This window comes from Rattus norvegicus, chromosome 6 (assembly GCF_021556685.1).
Source record: "Rattus norvegicus strain SHRSP/BbbUtx chromosome 6, alternate assembly SHRSP_T2T, whole genome shotgun sequence".
NCBI classification, from domain to species: Eukaryota; Metazoa; Chordata; class Mammalia; order Rodentia; family Muridae; genus Rattus; species Rattus norvegicus.
This window is the reverse complement of record NC_141539.1, coordinates 96,657,501-96,679,524: the sequence shown is the minus strand read 5'-3', so window position 1 is coordinate 96,679,524 and position 22,024 is coordinate 96,657,501. Positions and strand designations below refer to the sequence as shown.

General features: G+C 41.8%; 1 pseudogene; it reads left to right on the top strand.

The window, feature by feature from the left end:
• Window positions 1–686: 686 nt before the first annotated feature.
• The window catches only part of LOC148005303 (cytochrome b-c1 complex subunit 10 pseudogene), a 29,740-nt pseudogene continuing 8,402 nt past the window's right edge, over window positions 687–22,024 (top strand).

The window sequence follows — 22,024 nt, the reverse complement described above, 5'->3', positions numbered from 1 at the left end:
ATTAGGGGCGACTTCAGTCCTGCCCTACATGAGAACCCGATGGCGGGGAATTTCTCATGGAAAAGCCACACTAATACAATATGTCACAGCGTATTATCATCGTGAGAGTATTTTCTATTCACCAAACTGTGATTGTAACCCTTCCCCCCTGGGATTGTCTATGTCCCCTCCCTGTGTCTCAAGCTCCTAAAATAATATTTTGGGTTGTCAGGAGACCAGCCATCCAGAGAAAGAGGAAGGAGCGGTATCAGAATGGTTTATTCTGGCTCGGCCCGCCTGCCCGTGACAGGTTTTCTTCTCTGGGATTTATGTTATTGTTCTTTTAAAAATTATACCCATTTAAATTCAAACATGGTTAAATCAAAGCAAAATACAACCTCATTACCTTTCACACATGTGAAACAGTGATTTGGAATAACAGGGCCACGTCCCTCTTGACTTCTGCTCGAACGTTAGCTACCTCTAAAGCTGGGCTACCTTTGCCAATGAACCACCAGAACTTGAGCGTCTAGTAGCTTTGAGTAAAGTCAACACTGGGGTGGGAATTTCCCAAGAAAACCCAGATGGTTTGGAGATGAGCACAGGGTTTTAAGAAAAGTTTGCTTGTGTCCTGGGCTCTCGAGTGACTGGTTTGCTACAGTTGTCATTGCAGGAAGTCTTTTCTCCAGCACAGATCCCTACTCGATATGCCGGTAAGGAGCCTCCTGCTCAGGGCATCTCCATGTGATTGACTAGACCTCAGAGCATTGGCCCTTGAGAGGCGTTGTCAGATTTCAGGAGATTTGTGAACCGGTTGCTAAGGGAAGTCAAAATTTAAAAATAAATAAATAAAGCAAATAATCAAGCGGTAACTACCCATAATCCCAGCACCCAGGAAGTAGAGGCAAGAAGTTTGAAAGTTGAAGCCAGCTTGTGCTACATAGTAAGACCATGTCTTAAACAGAAACTATGGAAATCTCTTTGGTAGAATGTATGTGTGGGCCCTGGATTAAATGTCCAGCTTCACAGAGATGAAGATGGTGTAGCCCAGCCCTTGGAAAGTGGAACTGTGCTGGCTCCTGGAGCTTGCCAACCAGGCAGTCTAGACTACTTGGTGAACTCCAGACTAGAGAGAGATTCTGTCTCAATAATAGTAATAATAATAATTATAACCATTATATTATTACATTTATTATTATTATTACTATTATAAACCAGGTAGAAAATTCCTGAGAAACAGCACCAGACATTGTTCACTGGCCTCCTTACACACATATACACTCATGCACACACACCTGTGCACACACACACCTGCATGTATGTGAACAAATAATAATGATGATGATGATAGTGGCATGTATCAAAAGCAGAAATAATCAGTATTCCAAAGTTGTCAGTTGATCATTGTTGCTTCACTAAATGTTGTCTATGATTTTGGTTTCCTTCTGGATCAGACATGATGTGGATAGATTACTGTGGCAGTCTCTTCCGAACAGTCAGTGACATCAGACTCTGTCGTGGTGAGGAAATCTATAAATGTTACAAGCAAAGGATTCTCCTAAGATTCAATGTTAAGCATTGATGGTCTCTGTTCCCCCAAGCTTCAAACGAAGAGTGTTCGCTTCATCTAACTGCTGTGCATTCTAACTGATCTGCATTCCTCTCTTGTGACTTCATTTTGTCATCGATGTGTAGAAGTGGAGATCCCAAGAATGTGTCACTGTGGGTGACACATGGGGACAGAAGAAAGGGTGGCGTGAGATTATGTGCAGAGAAGAGCCCAGTTCCTTGTTGGGTTTAAAAGATCAGAATTTTCTCAAAGGGAAAACAAGAACTTGGTGATAAGTTAGCAGAGGCTGGCGATTCCAAACCAGGAAGAGAAACCAGTGAGCCTGGGGTGTAACAGATTGAATATGGAGAGAATTCTGGAACAGCTATAATTCACTGAGCTGTGTGGCCACACAGAAGCTTAGAAAAGAGCACCGCATGCTGTGCTTAGAAATGTTTTCATTAGCTTGCAAATAGTGTCTAAGACCATGAAGAGCTTTATAAAATGAAATGTTTCCACAGAAAGGGCTGCTGTTTATTCTGGGCAGCCTAATTATCTTGAGTAATAAAACAACTTGACAAGAAGTTTCAGTCAATGAGAGGATGCAGTTCTATCATCTATCTACCTGTTGATCAACCTATCAACGTATCTATCATCTATCCATTTTAGTTCCTATCCTAAAATTGATTTTTCTCCCCCAAATCTATTCTGTGCCTATTTTATCTGTTTGCATTATTCTTTTTTATTTACAAAACAAACAAGCAAAAACCATCAGTGTTATAAATGGTGGTGAAGTTCCAAGGCCCAACTGAAAAGGCAAATACATTCCAGAGCAGAATGGAACTGTTACCATTGGTTTGATGAGCATGAAAGTCTGGTTGGCAGGCACAGACCTGTGAAAGAGAAACAGGAGGGCCCTAGCCTAGTTTGCCCTCACTGGAGACAGAGACGGTGCCCCTGGGAAACTTCAGTCAGGTGAAGTTTGCCTTCATCTCTCGCCTGTTGTTACTTCAGGAGCTGGAGGTGTCAGAATGGCTGAAAGACAAGGAAATGGCTACTTGGTCCTTGTGGGTTTGCTGCACAGCCCTGTCCCTGTCATTCTTAGAGCCCTGTAGTCAGGGAGTTCAACAGGTAAACCTGCATATGGACCAGTACCAAGCTCACTACAACCTCCTGTAGGTCTGTCCACACTCCACAACTATTCTACTCCAGGTTTCCCTAACATAGCTCATCTCAGGTATCACTGAACAAATTTACACAAGTGTTTGAATGACTGAGGCCTAGTCTTCCAGAACCCTTTGAGTTTTTAGGAATGTTGCAAAGGCAAATTGTCTTTAACGGATAATATGGCAGGGAACCTTTAAACACCACAGACTTCAGTAGCTGTCAGGGCAGGTGACCTTCATATCTGTGCCATCCCTGTGGGTTTTCATCTACCCGACCCCTTCCTTGCTCTTCCATGCAATGTCGGTTTTAGCTACTGATTTTATTTGTTTAATATTGTGGCGGGTCCCTATGTATGTGCATGTGTATGTGTGTGCATGAGCATTCGTGTGTGTGTGTGTGTGCATGTGTATGTGTGTGCATGAGCATTTGTGTGCATGTGTGTGTGTGTGTGTGCGTGTGTGATATAAGAGTGAATGTATGTATGTGTACTGTGTGTGCATGTGTATGTGTGTGCATGAGCATTCGTGTGTGTGTGTGCATGTGTATGTGTGTGCATGAGCATTCGTGTGTGTGTGTGTGCATGTGTATGTGTGTGCATGAGCATTCGTGTGCGTGTGTGCATGTGTGTGTGTGCGCGCGCGTGTGATATAAGAGTGAATGTATGTATGTGTACTGTGTGTGCATGTGTGGGATGTAAGCGTGCGAGTCATGTGCACAATGACAGAGTATCAGTTTGTGGAGCTGGTTCTCTTCTTCCACTTTACTTTTTTGTGGAAATTGAACACAGTTTTCCCAGCTTGCTTCTGCTCCATATGCAGCTTTACCTGTGTGTGGTTATGTGTTATTAATTCTATGACTTATTAATTCTAACATAGACAATGCCTACAAGGATGTGTGTGTGCCACATGTGTCTGGTGCCCATGGAGGTCAGAACAAGGGTGATGGATCCCCTAGAACTAGAGTTAATGGTTGTAAACCACTATGAGTTTGCTGGGAACAGAAACCTAGTCCTCTTCAAGGACAAGGGCTCTTAACCATAGAGCCTCAATTTGCATGTAATTTACATATCGTGTGTGTGTGTGTGTGAGTGTGAGTGTGTGTGAGTGTGTGTGTGTGTGTGTGTGTGTGTGTGTGTGTGTTTTCTAGATTAGACATTCAGGGGTCCTCTGCAACAAGTACTCTTAAGAACTACTGAGCCATCTCCCCAGCCCTAAGCTTAGTATTTTTTTCAAAAAACAAAAAAAACAGGGTCCCACTTTGTAGCCCAGGCTGGCCTGGAACTTGAAGATCTGCTTCAGTCTTGGCATCCCAAGTCCCAGGGTAATATAAATGTGCCTCCCTTGCCCAGCTGTTAAATTTCTAAGTGCTTTTTTTGTAATGAAATGTGGTGAGATTTTGCTGCGCATTGCAAATGAAATATTGTGATTTCCCAGAATATTATACTATGGTGTTCAGCTTTTTATTGTGTTTCTTTATAGGAATTAAATGGAGCCCACAAAGCATTTTGGGGGAGAAGTGAAGGGTGTCCCACAGAGGCATACTTTTAGAGACTTGCTTAATCCTTCAAAATGTGTTTGTGATTTTTTTTTTAAAACAAATTCCTCCCTTTGACCTACAGATTTTCTATAACAGGCAAAAGCTGGATTTTGGCTAATCCTTGTTTTGATAATAACCTACTGGTGCAAGCAACCACAGAGGAAATATTTCAAAATTAAATATTATAATCTCATAAGCCTTTCAGGCTTATACTTTAAAATCTCCATGTTCCCCACAAAGAGTTCTTGTAGGAGCTGAAAAGCTTCTGGCCACAAAGGATGGCTTAAGACAAATTGGGTGTGTACACACAAAAACTGGAGGTAGGTTACAGATGTATGCATGCATGCTTGACCTACTGATCATTAAGTAAGGGGTATTCAATTTGTAGTTAAACGTACAAAGGAGTCATAACATGTTCTAGTGCTGCCTAGGAGAACACGTCCTCCTGGGCTCTAACAATCTATATTCAAGAGCTGGGGGTATAATTCAATTGGTAGAATGATTGTCTAGTTGGTAGTTTGAATTGGTTTGGCCCCTTAGGTTTATGTGTTTGAATGCTTGGCCCATAGGAATGGCACTGTTAGGAGGTAAGGGCTACGATCACTAATTGGTGACCACATTACTAAAGGGTGAAAGGGGACCCAGGGAAGACAAGAGAGTTCTGACCATCACTAACCAATACTGCTAAAGGAAATTCAGTATCAAAGACACTCCACTTTGCAGAAACTTGGAGTGTATTTCCTTAAAGAGGAGCAATGAAATTAGAATCATAAATAGAATATATAGAATATTCAATATTCCTCACAGGAAGACCTTGGTCTCTGAAGGGAAATCTGGAAAGCAAGGATCGGAGAAGGTGTGACCTTGTTGAAGGAAGTGTCTCACTGTAGAGGTGGGCGCTGAGGTCTCCTATGCTCAAGCTCCACCCAGTGCAGAAAGAATCCAGATTCCTCCTGGCTGCCTTCTAATCACAATGTAGAACTCTCACCTCCTCCAGCACCATGTCTGCCTGCACGAAGTCATGCTTCCTGCCATGATGACAATGGACTGAACCTCTGAAACCGTAAGCCAGCTGCGGCTAAATGTTTTCCTTTATAAAAGTGGCCTTGGTCATAGTGTCTCTTCAGAGCAATAGAAACCTTAACAAAGACATCTAGCATGCGTGGAGGCCGAGTTCAACCCCAGCACTGCATACCACAGGTCTGGTGATGCAAGTCTGTCATCCCAGCACCCGAGAGGAAGAAGCAGGAGAACCACAAGCTTTACATCAGCCCTAACTACATAGCAAGCTTGAGGCTATGCTTGAGCTCCATAAGACCTAATCGAAAGAAAAAAAATCTATATTCACATCTAAAATTCTTGCTTTCCAGATTTCCCTTCAGAGACCAAGGTCTTCCTGTGAGGAATATTGAATATTCTATATATTCTATTTATGATTCTAATTTCATTGCTTCCCTTTAAGGAAATACACTCACTTCAAGTTTCTGCAAAGTGGAGTGTCTTTGATACTGATTTCCTTTAGCAGTATTGGTCAGTGATGGTCAGGAGTCTATTGTCTTCCCTGGGTCCCCCCTTCACTCTTTAGTAATGTGGCGATCAATTAGTGATCATGGTCCATCTACAAATATGACACTAATGAGAATACACAAGCACGGACAAGCAGCCACCACATGTGGCCAGCAGAAGGCAACTGGCATTGGTGAGAATCACTTTAGATCATTTCTGAAGGAAACTGGTTACTTGCTCCGTAGTGGGCAGACAGCCATGCAATCATAGGATCGAACATATTCCTGACCCTGAGGGACTGAGAGACTAAGAAGATCAAACTAAGAGAAAACCTCTCATTATGCCACGGGAATTCCAACAGAGGGGTTTCTTAGCCATCTCAGTGAAGGTTAGAGAGAGAAGTATTTTGAAAAGGCAAACTGTCCTGTTTAAAACAGATTAAAGACAATGGCTTTTTTGCTTGGTGGCACCTGCTTAGGTTTCATTCATAAAGCATGACTGTTGGCTAGAAGTGTAAGGCGAGACAGTGCTTGCCAGATTCAAGTCTTCTGAGTAGCCACATCCAAACCCATGCAAAGGGAGTGAATGGGAAGATGGTTGGACAGCGGACAGTAGACTGAGGTCAGGAGCCAGGAGCTCTGGTATACCACAGCAGAGTGCTGACAGACAGTTATGTGCTATGAGTCACAAGAGGCCAAAGGAAAGGATGTTCACCGTAAAGAAATTATATTGGGGCTGGAGAGATGTCTCGGAGGGCAAAGTACCTGTCAAACAAGACTGGCAACCTGGGTTTAATCTCCTGAACCCACGTAGGGTGGAAGGCAAGAACCGAGGCTACAAAATTGTCCTCTGGTGCATCTACCCCATACACACATCATGAACACAATAAAGATCAGAATAAGGAACGATTTTAAAAGACAAGGAGTAATATGTATTTGAGTAGAAACCACACAGACTATACACACAGGGAAACACTATGGGGTAGCCCACAAACATGTAAAATGTTTCTGTGTTTATAAATTAAAGTTTTTTAAAAAGCTAAGGTTGGGGCTAGAGAGACGGCTCAGCAGTCAAGAGTGCCAGCTACTCTCGTGGAGGTTTTAAGTTCAGTTCTCAATACCCGTGCACCAGCTCACAACCGTCTGTAACTCCAGTTCCAGGGGATGCAACAGCCTCTTCCAGGCTCCACAGGTATCGGGTACATTCATATTCTTGTACAGACGCAGGAAAACACTCATGGCCATAAGACAGAAATAAATAAAATCTTAAAAACTAATATTGCGGGGCTGGGGATTTAGCTCAGTGGTAGAGCGCTTGCCTAGGAAGCGCAAGGCCCTGGGTTCGGTCCCCAGCTCCGGAAAAAAGAAGCAAAACAAAAACAAAAACAAAAACAAAAAACTAACATTGCAACTTATTTCTATAGCCTCAGCCAATGTATAGAAAAATAAGGTCTGTGCTATTATTAAATGGATCATCTTAAAATAGATATAACTAAAGTAAGCTAATAATTTAATTTGAAAAAGTACATACAGAAGAAATCAACTTTAACATACTTTAACCACACACGGGATATTACTTTAAAGTACGATTTAAGAATTAGTAATTAGATAATCTGCACTTTTTTTTTATACAGAGTCTTTAATATCAGTACATGTTTTATACTTACAACATGTCTCAGTCCAGATCGATCTAATTTAAGGGACCAATACCTATGTGAGGCCAGTATTACCATGGGGAGCAGGGTTAACCTAGAACAGTCACCCCGGAGGGTAATCTGTGTACTATAACTCAAACATAATGGAGATGTGAGGTATTTCACTTGCTCCACGTCCACCTGCCATAGGCAGAAACTGGGCGCTGACAGAAAGGGAACAGTTTCTTTACACTTAAAAAGGTTTTGGTTTCCCAAGGATTGGTCTGAGGAATTTAGGGACCGGAAAGGAGTCCTTTGTCAAAAGCCGGCTTTCTTTGTGGTGGATCTGAAGCATTCTTTGCATTCTGGGGAGTTTGATTGAGCATTCTGAGGAATGCTCACCTCCTTTTGGGAGGCCTGGGCTGGGCTGTTTGCTGTGTCTTCTGTAGTTTGGATTGAAAGGAATTCATTCTCCAGTCCATGCCACCCTTCTTATCTGGGACTACCTGAAGTAATGCACCCTGGAAGCATGTCCTTCTGCCCCTGGTCTCCTTTAAAGGGCCCACCTCCCGCTCTTCCTTGGGGGTGTGAGTGAGAACAATAGGTTCCATCTCTCTGGTGTTCCGACATTTTCAAAGCCCCACTGCAGTTTGCCAGGATTGGCACCTTAATGAGGAACTGACTGGAAATCTGAAAAATCAGAGATCTGACCAGTCTCCCAGCAAAGGCTTTCGTATTTCAGTATGCAAAGGGATCTGTGAGGGTACCCAGAGCTGGGGAGCTCCACTTTTCAAAATTAATTAATTAGTTAATTAATTATATTTTCCCTGAGACAGGATCTTGTCATGTAGCTCACGCCATCTTGAACATGTGCGGCCTGTTTGTGTTTGTTTGTTGTAAAATATTAACATTAGACGAATCTCTGGAAGAGGAAACCCATCAAATGCCATCGGATTGGCGTGTAGGCAAGCTTCTTAGGCATTTTTTTGATTATTGATTGATGTGGGAGGGGCCAGATCACTTTCGAGCAGCGCCAGTAAGCAGCAGTCCTCAATGGCCTCTGCATCAGTTCCTGTCTCCAGGTTCCTGCTTTCAGTTCCTGCCCTATGTCCCTCAAAGATAGCCAATGGTGAAGTGAAATACGCTTCTTTCCTCCACAAATTTTTGTTTGTTTGTTTGTTTGTTATAGTCTTTGTCTGAGCAGTAGAAACCTAAGAAGACTCTGTGTTCTGTGTAACACAGCCACTCTTAAACTTATCGTCTTTCAACCTTAGTTTCCCAAGTGCAAAGCTTGTAGGTGTTGCACTGCTATGACCATAGGAGCAACAAATTCTCCTCCTCCTCTTCCTCCTCCTCCTCCTCCTCTTCCTCCTCCTCCTCCTCTTCCTCCTCCTCCTCCTCCTTTTCTTCTTTATCCTTTTTCTCTTATCATCATCAGCGGCAGCGGCAGCGGCAGCATTAGTTTTTTGAGACAGGGTCTCACTGTGTAGCCCAGGCTGGCCTGGGAGTCACGATGCTGTGAGTCTCCCCTTGAGCTCACAGAGATCCATCTGCTTCTGGCTCCTGGGTGCTGGGATTAAACGTTTCTGTCACTACACCTGATACGGAAGTTTATTTTTTTTAGCAAGCACGTCTGCCACTTCTGAACCAGGTAGCCCCCTCTTTGCAGCTCAGAAACCCTGGCGAGGACAGGAAGCCAGGTTCCCAGACATTGAGAGTATCTTTGTGTCTAGCATTGCGTTTTACCACAAGCTTGGGTTCCGTTTCTTTGGCGCATTAAAGGGTTTGCCTGGGCAGCATGAAATCCGGAGCGTCTGTTTGTGGGAAGGACATGCTTTTGGGCACATGTTTATAAAATGAGAGCAGTGTGGACACTAAGTGGAAACCCTGAGCACTACAAGAGGAGTGAGTTTTGCTATTGACCTTTCTTTTCCACACACTCGAGGTTTTTGTTTTTTGTTTTTTGTCATTGTTCGTTAACTTTATTTTTAATTGGTAAGGCATTTTTAAAGACAAGTTAGAAAATACAGGTAAGCAGAAAGTTACCTCTAAACTAATTGCTCAGAAATCATCACTTTTTAATGATTCCCTAATAAAACTGCCGTTCTTAAACTTTAATAATTACTTCAAACTTTACTGTAAGCTTAAAAACGTCTACCTATATTTCACTTGTTAAATTGCGCGTGCGCGTTTGCGTGCGCGTGCGCGTGCGCGTGCGTGTGTGCGTGTGCCTCATTGAGACAAAGGGATCTTGCTGTGTTTGCGGCTATGCAATGTATTCCAGGCCTGGAACTTCTGAGTGATTCTCCCGTCTCTGCTTCCTATCCGGCCTTGGGATCACTGATACACATACAGTACTGCTGCCTCTGGCTATTTTAAAATATTTATTTATTCTATGTACACAAGTACACTGTCGCTGTCTTCAGACACACCAGATGAGGGCATCAGATCCCATTACAGATGGTTGTGAGCCACCATGTGGTTGCTGGGAATTGAACTCAGAACCTCTGGAAGAGCAGTCAGTGCTCTTAACCGCTGAGCCCTCTGGCGTTTTCTTCTTCTTCTTTTTAAATGTGGGTTTCAGAGATTAAACTCTGATCACCAGGTTTTAGAGGCAAGGGCTTTTTACCTGTTGTCCTAGTTAGCATCACCCGCCCCCTTGGTACTACCTGGAATCACCTGGGGGAAAAAAAAAAAAAACTCAGTTAAATGATTGTTTTTATCTTGTTGGCCGTTTGGCATTTCTGTGAGGGATTGTGCTAGTTGGTGACCAACGTAGGAAGGCCCATCCTACTGTGGGTGATAAAATAGGTGTTCCTGGGCTGAATAAGGAATCTGACTCTGAACCCGGGGCAAGTGAGCCAGCAAGCTCAGTTCCGCCTTCCTTTAGGTTTTCTAATTTGGGCTCTTAAGTTCCTGCAGTGCCTTCACTCAGTGATGTACTATGACCTTGACTTGTAAGCCAAATAAGCCCTCTCCTCCCTGTAGTTGTTTTAAATCCGAGAGCTTTACTACAGCAACAGTCACAAAACCAGGATGCTGTGGAGCCCCACCCCTGTGGAGCCCCACCCCTGCGGAGCCCCACCCCTGCGGAGCCCCACCCCTGTGGAATCCCACCCCTGTGGAACCCCACCCCTGTGGAGCCCCAGCCCCGCGGAACCCCACCCCTGCGGAGCCCCAACTCTCAGTGCTGTTTCAGTAACAGTTTTCCTATGATATAATTTAATTAACCCCCAACTTAGAACTTGTAGAGCTTTTCTCTTTTTAGTGGTGCTGAGGAGTTAACCCAAGGCCTGGCACACGTCTGGTGCTACAGAGTCCTGTACCTTACATTCTCTATTTGTACAATATATGTATTAAAACGTTTAGGAACACTTTGTTCTGTTTTTACAGAAATCATCCTGTTCTCCTTACACCATTCTGTAGTTTATTCTTCTTATTCAGTGATGTTTTTTAGGTCTATTTTCATTTAGTTATCTATAAGTCAATTTCTTTCCTTTATATTACAACTTTACCATCTCTTATTCATCAATTTCCTACTATGGCGGGAAAACCCATTTTGACCCCCACAATGGTTTCTATATTACTAGTAATATGCAGATGGTGTATGCCCTTTTAAAGATTTCTTTTTACTTTTTATTTTTTTGTCTGAGTACTCTATCTGCAGGTACATCTGCATGCCAGAAGAGAACATCAGCTTCCATCACAGATGACTGTGAGCTACCATATAGTAGTGTACATGTTACTTGTATTTCTCTCTGTGAATAAGTATGCTCTTCTAGACTAAATACCCAGCAGCACGACAAAAAGCATTGGGGGAAAGAGTTGAAAACAGTCATTTAAAAAAATAGATGAGGGGTTGGGGATTTAGCTCAGTGGTAGAGCGCTTGCCTAGCAAGCACAAGGCCCTGGGTTCGGTCCCCAGTTCTGGAAAAAAGAGAAAAAAAAAGTCTTTAAAAAAATAGATGGTATCATATTTATCTTCTAAACTGTGTATTTAGCTTTCTGTCAGTAATATAAATTATATATATGATTTCCAGAACTTTGCCAAAACTTGCTACTGGAAAAATAAAATTGTTGACTTCTAGATAAAAGATACCATATTATTTTAAATTGTTAGGTTTGTAATTGGGCTAAACAATTTTTATTAACTAAATATATACCTGTATACAATTTTGTAATTACAATCTTGGAAATAGTTTCTATGTGGTCAAAGGCTACATTTAAAGGTTTCAAAAGTATTTAGAAATTTCCATTTAAGAGTTTTGTAGCTATTTTTGCTCCTATAAAACCATGATAAAATAATCTATTTTCCATGTTATCACAAAGCTCTGAGTACTCATTTTAATCTTATTATTACAAGTTGATTAGGGAAGTAAAAAGTATATACTTTTTGATTTTTTTCTTAATTACTGGCAAGATTAGTGGTTTTCTTTCAAATACAGGCAGACATACTTCATTTATAGACCATGCTTCATGTTAGCAACATTTTTAAACATATTTTATTTTCATTTGAAATTATGTGTGCATGTGTATGTCTGTGTGGAGATATATATACATGAGTGCAGTGCCGATGGAGACCAGAAGAGGGCATCACATCTTATAGAACTGGAGTTACAAGCTGTTACGAGCTGTGTGAGTCCCCGGCCTTCAACTCAGGTTGTCTGCCTTAGGCTGCAAGAATCTTTCCCCTATGATCATCTTCCTAAGCCAATTTTAGCAAATTTGTTATGTTGAAAAGTTCCATTTTCTACTTACCCATTGCCATACAGTAACATATGTGTGTGTGTGTGTGTGTGTATAATTTTTATCTCTATAATATAATATATATTATATATATCCATTTATCTCCCTTTTAATTCTGCTAATGCCTGCTAATTCTAACAATGCTAATATATAATAATGAACTTTGTTACGTATTATAAGCACATATTTTTCTATTTAAGTACTTAAATATTGACATATTTAGCCTAGTCCTTCATCCGGGTTAGGCAAACCCTATCACTGAACTATAGCCCCAGCTATAGTTATTCTTTTGAGGCAGGGTCTCATTACTGACCTTGGACTGTGTAGCCCGGACAGACCTTAAAGCTGCCTCAGCTTCCAAGTAGCTAGGATTAAAAGTCCGTGCTTACATGCCTGGCTTAATAATAACCATTTCTTTCTTCAAAAACAATATTCATTAGGAAAAAATATAAAAAATACCACTACATTTAAAGAACAAAGTAATGCTCATGCAATTATATCAACTAGAGAGAATTCTTAAGTTTTTATACACATAGAACCTAACTATATTATTTGATGATCGAGTAACAGCATGCTTATGAATCTTAGTTATAACACTACATGATTATTTATTGAACCAGTATCTTAGTTTTAATTTTTTCTTCAAATACGATTGAAATTTAGAGAGGGCAAGCAATATTTCACAGGCAGTCCTTTCTCAAAGGGAGAAAGTACGCTGTCTTCCTCAAGGGTCAGTTCGCTCTGACACTGAACGTGTGTGTGTGTACCAGTGTTGACAGATGGGATTACCTTGCCTCTGTGCTTCTCGGTAGTAAGGTATGGGTTTGGGGCTGTAGCTTTTGCCCTGCTTTACCCAGGTCCTCAGTCACCAAAGCTATCAAAGCCTACCCAAGGGTCACAAGCAGATCACATGTGCTTCGTGTCTTCCAGTAATCTTTCTGATCCTGTGATTCATAGAACGACCTTCCAACTCCAGGGCACATAAGAATTACCAGAAAGACCTAGTCAAAACACAGATCGCCTGCTCTAGCCCCGTGACTTCTGATCCAGCAGGTCTTGGTGGCAGCGGGCGGTTTGCCTTTCTGACAACTTTCCAAATGCTGCTGGGCCTGGGGGACAAGGCTTAGAGAATCAGTGGCTTGGGCTTTCTCCCCACAACCCACCACACCGCAGTCACTTCCCAGCTTAAGTCCTTTTATGGTTTCCTCCTGTCTACAGGACAAAGTCCAGACTTCTTGGCAAGACACTCAAATCTTTTTTGCTCTGGCCTTGAACTGTTTTTCTCTGGGTCCACTCTTTGGGATCCAGCTGGCTTCTCAGCTCTTTGCTGCAGGATGCTGACTTGTTTGCACATTATCCACAGGTCCTGTGCCCTCTGGGAAGGGCAGGAGGAGGGTGGTAGGAGAGAAAGAAGCCATCATACAATTTCCCTGGGCTCCTCGACTCAGACATTTCACAATGGTGTTGTTCCTTTACCTAAAACTATACAGACTACAGTTACAGTGCTTACTGAGTTCTGGTCATTTTCTCCTTCATGAGTTCTATCAGGTCAATGGATCATAGCAACCTGGGATGTTCCAGTCAAGTTTCACCATCCCTTTTGGGTCCTTGTAGCTCAGACCACAACTCTGGGGACAATGTCTTTATTTTATTGTCAGTTGAGTCTCCCCTCTTCGGTTGCTCTTCTCTTGCTGGCTGGCTGGGGTTTTCATTTAATTCCCAGTCTCATTGGCACTAACCTTCCAGCTCCATCACATGCCCATCATGTGTGCCCCAAAGCCCAGGCAGTGCACAGGCTGTGCCCTTTCATCTTTCTTTATATGACACTCTCCCCTCCACTCTTTAAGACGCAGATCAAATGTCAGTCACTCCGTAAGGCTTGCCCACTTCCCATCCAAACCTGGCCCTTGTTTCTGTACTCGAGTACAGTGCACTTCTACTGAGAAATACCACATGTACCTTAAAATCCATGCATTTGAAGTGGCTTTTCATTTACACGGATATCACTGTGATGCATTTGATAAATCCCATCCCCGTTAGCAATCTCTGCTGACTCTCCATCCCTGTTACCCTGACAGCGACCTCTAGCCTACTTTGATCTCTGGGCTTTGGCTATTGTAGATATTTTACAAAAAAGAGATCTTACAATATATGATATATTGTGACAGGCTTTGTTTATTCAGGGTAGTGTTTTCAAGGCCCTTCCACGCTGTGGCAAGTTTCAACACTAGATATTCAGCCGTGTGTTTATCCACTCCCAGGTTGATGGACAGTACGGTGGTTTCCACTTTGAGGCTATAGTGAACAGCGTTGGTATAAACACTTGTGTACAGTTTTGTCTAGACAGATGTTTCCATTTATTCTGTGTAAATACCTAGGAGCGGAATTTCTGGGTCGGATAGCAACTCTGTTTCGATGTTTGAAGAACTACCACAGCTCCCCAGAGCGCCTGCACCAGTTTCCCTCACTCCGACTCCAGCAGAGCACAAAAGCCCCAGTGTTTCCGCATCCTGCCCAACAGTTGTTATTGTCTGTTTCTAAAATTAGAGCGATGCTACTTTGTGTCATGGGGTATGAATTATGGTTTTCATTTGCAGTTCCTTAATGACCCGGGAAGGTCAAACGTCTTTCCATGTGTTTCTTGGCTGTTTGTACGTCTTCTCTGGAGAAATGTCTGTTCAAGGGTTCTTTACATATTCCAGATATCAAACCCCTTGTCAGAGTTACACAATTTGCAAGTCCTTTCCTACAGCCACATGGTTTGTAGTTTCACTTTCTTGATGACGTCTTTCAAAGCACTACGATGTTTAATTTCACCAAAGTCTAACCTATTTTCCCTTGGTTGCTTGTGTTCTTGTAGTAACTAAGAAACCTTGCTTAGTATAAGGCATTCTCCTTCTAGGGTACCATAACAAACTACTGGAGGATGGATGACTTAAGCAACAAGGAAATATTTCCCCTCAGTTCTGGAGGCAAGGCCAAGATGCCAGCAGAGTTGGGTTTTGATTTGACCCTACTCTGTTCTCACACAACCAAAGCATGTTAACCAGAAAGAGATATCTGTGGGGGCCTCTTTCTTCTGTACACCAAAACTTTCAGCTAGTGATCCTACCCTATAAGCTCAGTTGATCTTATTTATTTACCTAAAGGATCTACTCCAAATTCAGTCAGGAGTGAAAGCTTCGTGGCGATTAATGTTAGTAACTTGACAGCTTCTAGGATCCTGTAGGACAAAAGACTCTGGCACAGGTGTAAGAAGTTATCTAGGGCAGGTAGCTCTCTGAGCATGCCTGTTGTGGGTTATCTTGATCAGGTTAATTGATGCTGGAGGAGTAATACCATTCCTTGGGCTGAGACTTTAGGGGGAGTTTTAAGGGTAACGAAAAACAATGACGACTTGTTTCTGTGCCATCTGAGAGTTTTACAATTTAAGCTATTATGATCTCTGGCCACTTTTCATTTAATTTTTGGTGTGAGATAGGAGTTGAATTTTATTCTTTGCTTATAAATACACATTTGTTCCAGTATCATTTGTTGAAATTACTTGGGTTTTTTGTTTTGTTTTAAGACAGGGTCTCAATATATATCCCTGGCTGTTCTGAAACGTGCGATGTTGACCAGGTTGGCCCTCAATTCACAGAGACCCTCCTGCCCTTATTAATGCTGAGATCAAAGGGATGTAGTACTGAGCAGATGGCGATTCTTGAAGGAACTTGGCACCTTTGCTGACGACTGAACACTGAGTCAAGGAGTTCTGGGCATTTTCTGTTTGGTTTATGATGGGTCTTGCACCATTGACATGATTCAGTACAATGTAGAAACCTCAGGGTGCGGTATCAGATACTTTTGATGACAGAGGAAGGACAGACATGCGCACAAACCAGCCCTCACAGACACAGGATGTGAATGGCTCTCTCTAATGATAAGATGCAGATGATCTTTAGGAAGGAACATCATTAGTTGTTATCATGAACCAGTTTACCCAATTCAAAGGAAAAAGGACCCCTAGGGAGAGAAACAGACAAACAGCTTTCATAGGTGAATTGGGGGCAGGAAATCTTCTGCACTTGCATTATCTGTGGAGGACAAGTGTGTAGCACGGCACATGCGTGTTCTGGTGTGTTAGATCCTTGGAAATAATTTCCCCAAATAAAAATACAGAAGAAGGAGTTGAGGGAGGAAGACACCTACTTGAAGCTTGATCAAGGACCAATCCGCTCTGGGAATGCAAAACCCAAAGTTATTATAGGAGATTTGGTTATTTAGTTAAAATAAGATTGTGAGCTTGAGAAATACTTGGTTGTCGATCTAATCAAAATTAACACGATTGTTTATTTTATGTGTTAACATAACCAGGGCCATTTGGTGCGGTTTCTTGGTTAAACACTCACCGGTGTATCTGACAGGGCATATTTAGAAAAACGTTTCGTGTTTGACTTGGTAAAGGAAGTGAAGTCTATTGCCTTCTGCGCTCGTTGGGTGAAGCAGAGTTCATTCTCCAGTGCGGGGTCAGTGGAGAATATCTTGTTGATTCTAGTTCCCAGGGAAGCGTAACTGAAACAGAGGCAATGACAAAGTATAAATCAGACACAAACCAGGACAAATGAAATCTACCTTCTCTAGGTTGGGGCCCTTCAAGATCATTTTTACGATGCTGTCTTCTGGGCACAGCACGTCCATTGCATTCAGGAACTCAGGGAAGCTCTGCTTAGCTGCATACGATCAAATCAATAAGACCTGTCAACATCCCAACAGCCAGCATGAACCAGTGGCAACCAGAACAGAACCGGAGGCCATAAAGGGGCAAGGAAGAAGTGTTGAGAGTGTCTATGGACAGAGGGTATGGGAAGTTGGGGCTACATATAAACAAAATAAATTCCTTTCTCTCTTTTTTCCCCAAGATAAGAGTTTCTCCACATAGCCCTAGCTGTCCTAGAACTTGTTGTGTAGACCAGGCTGGCCTGAATGAAACTCACAGACATCTACCTGCTTCTATTTCCCAAGTGCTGGGATTTAAGGTGTGCACAACTACCCAGCTACCTTTTTTATATGTATGAAAATTTCAAAATATATGCAACATTTTTACATACATAAAAAAATCCAGCCTTTTTCCATATTCCTTATCTCCCTATAAGTATGTAGTAGTTTGATTAGTTTCTTAACTATTTGTAGTACCTTACTGGTTCCCTCACTAAACCATGGGTTAAATAAACGTTTTCATAGGCTTACTTTATATTTTTATGAGAGTGATGATCCTGTCTTCTTGCAAAGACTGTTCTTTAATACACAAAGCACCAGAAAAAAGTGCACACTTTTGGGTCATATAATTTTGTGCATCCATAGCACTCACGAGCTGTGGGGCAGTGCCTTTCCTCTCTAGACTGATGAGTCAGAATTTAGACATATCTTTCCATTATTCTCAACCCCCTTCTCCATAGCATCTCATTGTGTTATCTCCCTGTCAACTTTGGGTCTTGGGTGTGTTTCTCTCCTACAGGTACTTAAGGAAGCATGAGAATCTGTCATGGGAATGGGCTATGGTTTTGTCCTAAGATTATTCACCTCTTTCAACGTTTTTCTCTTCTCTCTCTCAAATCTTGCAGCTGTGATTACAAGACTTAATTTCTAAAATCTCGTTTGTTGTTCTTTACATTAAAAATGTATTTATTATTATTATATGCATGCATGGTGTGTGTATATGTGTATGATGTGTGTGTGTCTGTGTATAGTGTGAGTGTGTGTATATGGTGTGTGTCTGTGTGTGTGTGATGTGTGTATGTTTTTGATGTGTGTGTATCTATGTATGTGTATAGTATGGATGTGAGTATGGTATGTGTCTGTATGTGTATGATATGTATGTTTATGATGTGTGTGTGTGTCTGTGTATAGTGTGTGTGTGTATGATGTGTGTGTCTGTGTATAGAGTGTGTGTGTGTGTGATGTGTGTATGTTTTTGATGTGTATGTATCTATGTATGTGTATAGTATGGATGTGAGTATGGTATGTGTCTGTATGTGTATGATATGTATGTTTATGATGTGTGTGTGTCTGTGTATAGTGTGTGTGTGTATGATGTGTGTGTCTGTGTATAGAGTGTGTGTGTGTGTAGGATTCTGATCGTGTGTATTTATAATGTGTGTGTATATGTGTGTGTGTGTATAGTGTGAGTGTGTGTATATGTTGTGTGTCTCTGTGTGTGTGATGTGTGTATGTTTTTGATGTGTGCATCTATGTATGTGTATAGTGTAGATGTGAGTATGGTGTGTGTCTGTATGTGTATGATGTATATGTTTATGATATGTATGTGTATCTGTGTATAGTGTGTGTATGATGTGTGTGTGTCTGTGTATAGTGTGTGTATGTGTGTGTGTGTGCGCACGCGCATATGTGTGTAGGATTCTGCTCTTGTTTCATGAACACATCATCACAGGTCTCAATTACAGTATCAGTAATATTTTTTTGGAATTGTCTTTGCACTATCATTTTATATTCTAAAAAAAAGGCTGTCTTTTGTTCATGCTTTTAGCCCAGAACTCCATCCTTTCTGTTGGGTGCTTTCCTCCCAGGGCAGTAGTCAAATCTGAAGGTGGGTGCTGAGAGCTGTATACATTGGGAGCTTTAAGTATATTGAAAATTCCTGGTATTTCTTCTCTTTCGATTCTTTCTTAAAAATCTTCTCTCCATTTTTCCTGCTCCCAGAATGATTGACTTTTCCTTTCTTTTGAGAGTCAACTCAAGCAATCCCTCTTTTTTTTGGTGTTGACCCTTCCCCATTATTTTCAAACATCCCTTATCTCCCCAAATACACTATAAACAGCTTGAAGATAGGCATACTTTTGGGGTCCCCTCTCTCTTATTTGTGCCATGATGTATACATACTGTCAACACCTAAGTGAGCATTCTGTAAGGAATGACTGCATGCTTGCCCACCTCTGGTATATATTCTATGAGCATTTCTCCAGTTAGCAATGCCAGAGAACTCATCCAAATGTCTTATAGAAAAATAGGTCTATTTTTATCCTAAGAATAATGCTAGGTCATTGTTTTTGTGATTCTTTTTCAATATCCAAAGATCAGAAGAAAACATCAGCAACTGATAAAATATTCAGCAAGTATTGATAAGCAAAAGAACTGTCTTCATATTGATAGGTCTATTCAAAGCATAAAAATAAATGACAGGGAGTCAAGACTAACTGTGGAGGGAGAAGGCTTTGCATGGACCTGCTGCAGGGCTAAGTGGGCACTTTTTCCTCTTAGAGTCATTTCTCAGAAAGTCGAAATCCATTGACTTACAGATGAGAAATCGAGACTCAGAGAGATTAAGCCGTTCATCTAAGACCATACTCTTGGATTTTAAGATTAGGTCTCTCTGGGCCCTAGGTTTGAGCTTTGGAGGACGGAGACAGGTAGAGAGTTCATCTCTAGAGGACATTGGGTACCCAGCTCACCTAACTCCCCCATCTTTGACATGAGATGTTTATGTCCTCGGGATGATGCTCCACCCATGGATCCAGCCCTCCACATGCCAGCCCCAGCAAGCCACCTGGAGGCAAAGCCCTTGCCTTTGTTTCCACCCTGGTAAGTGTCCAAAGTGCTCAGGGCATAATAGCGTATAAGGCTGGCTTTCTATTTTTTATTTATTTGCTTTTTTATTTTGTTTTTGTTCTTGTTTTTGTTTTAGACAAGGTCTAGATGGCCTGGAGCTGCTGTGCAGACCAGGTTAGTTTGGGATCCTACAGGTTCATCTACCTCTGCTTCTTCAGTGGGATTAAAGGACAATCACAACCAACTTCAACTTTGTTTTTATTAACACAGTTCTTAGCTCCAGTACAGGCATCAGTAAGATATATCCCCTCTTGCCTACGGCTGCATACAAAGCTGTCTGTTCATCTTAATTCACACTAGGAAATAACATTGTACTAGCTTACCAACTAACTAAGTGTATTTTTTTAAAAAAGTATTTCCACAGTTGTACCTCCTTAACTCTTGCTGTCATTTTCCTGAACTTATTCCAACATGGCAGATGAAAGGAGCAGAATAGGACCCCTTGATCCCTCACCTTGTCTGGGCATCCTGTGGCTACCATTTATGGAGCCAAACTCACATCAACTTTGCAGGGCTACATTTCATAAGCAGTGCTTCAAACCTGCAGGAAAGTTCTTGAACTTGGGTTGTTTTTTCCCCAGGTTGTATCTCCATATAGCCAAAGTGGAGAGCTTATCCGTAGATAAAATGAAGCACAGGGGCTCTGGTTCAGCTAATTTTAAAATATTTTTTTCTATTCCCACATTATATGCTTTTTTATGCAAGTTATTTTGAAATGGGTTGCAGCTAAGATCTTTGTTAACTAAGGGATATCATGCATGTTCCCCACATCTGTTTAATGAATTATTACCATATACATAGCAATTTTCTCAAACTATTAATCATTAAACCTTTCCCTCAGGCATGAAACAAGGCTTTTATTTCAGGGCTTCTTAAGGTACTCTTTTCACAGAGTAAATTATAAAAGCTCAAATGTATTCATTCCTATTTTAGAATTTGTGGATTTAATCTACCATGAGACATTCTGACTTCATAAAGAAAGGAACTACATTAACAGCGAGTGTTACTAATGTAATACTTCCTCTGGGCACATAGGTTAGCCAAAACCACTGAGCTACCTTTTAAAAGAAATGCATTGAGAATGACTAGTTTGTCATGCAGCTGAAGGTTTATGTGTATAAAAGCATCCCAGTCTAGGTAATATGTCCTATGTAATGGCAAGTATAGGGTTCCAAGCAGGAGATTGGGGTGGGCGTGGCCTGCCATCCCCCTCAGTTGGGAGATGAGTTACTCATTCTCAGTCACTGGAAAAACTGGAAAAGTGTGTTATAGCATTTACAGCGACTCTCGGATATAATTTAACAGTGTCCCTTTCTGTTGGAGAAATGTGACTCCCCAAACATAGCAGGTAGCGTCTGACACTTATTTAATCAGGACCTGTGGTACATATCTGATACAGAAATAAGTGAAGTAATATATTTAAAGGTTGCTGTCCTGAGGTTCAATGCTCCTCCCACTCAGCCCCCATCCTCTTTGTGTAGAGGTCAATACTTGAAAAATCAGTTCTCTATCAGTGTAGATGTAGAAGTCACGCTCCATCCCTCCCGACCTCAGAGAGGCTCTGCTGAATTTGTGACTAGGCGATGGTAAGACCTGACCCCCCCATGTCTGCTTGTGGAGGGGCACCTCTCATACAGTGCAGCCGCGGCTTCAGGCCTCTACCTTTGTCAGCAGAATGCACAGTGAGCCAAGTGTCTTGAACCAGGCAGGACATGGGCATCTTATTTATTTTCTAGTAGGCAGGTGGCCCTAATGCAGCCTGTGTCTTGCCTGCCCCTATATTTTTGTCCCTATAGACATTGGTCTGTGCACCTCAAACTAAGCACTAATCCCTTGAGGCTTCGGGGTGAAATACGCTGCAAAGGGAGAAGGAAAATCTTACACTTGGAACAAAGACACTCGAAAGCTATCACATCAGCCTAGGACTTTGATTGTATGTGTTTCTGTCTTAAATACTGGTTTCCATAGCTACCACCATGCGCTAAGAATACAAAGGAGCCAGGCAGGGACTTTTGGGGAGACTCTCATACCATAGTCTTTTTTCCTTTTTTTCAGAGCTTTGTTTGTACTGAATGTCAAGTCAAGGACCATCTACTTTAATCCGTGGTTAAACTGAGATTGAAGATGCAACCTAATTAGGCTCCTTACAGTGATCCTCAGGATGAATCCCAGATTAAGGTTCCCCATTTTCTGCAGATGGAGAAGTGGGCACAGAGCAGAACTAAACCAGAGAGCAGTCTCAGAAGCATGTGTCTATTTATTACCATTGCTGCTTACACAGCCTTAGATTCTCCGTGTCAGAG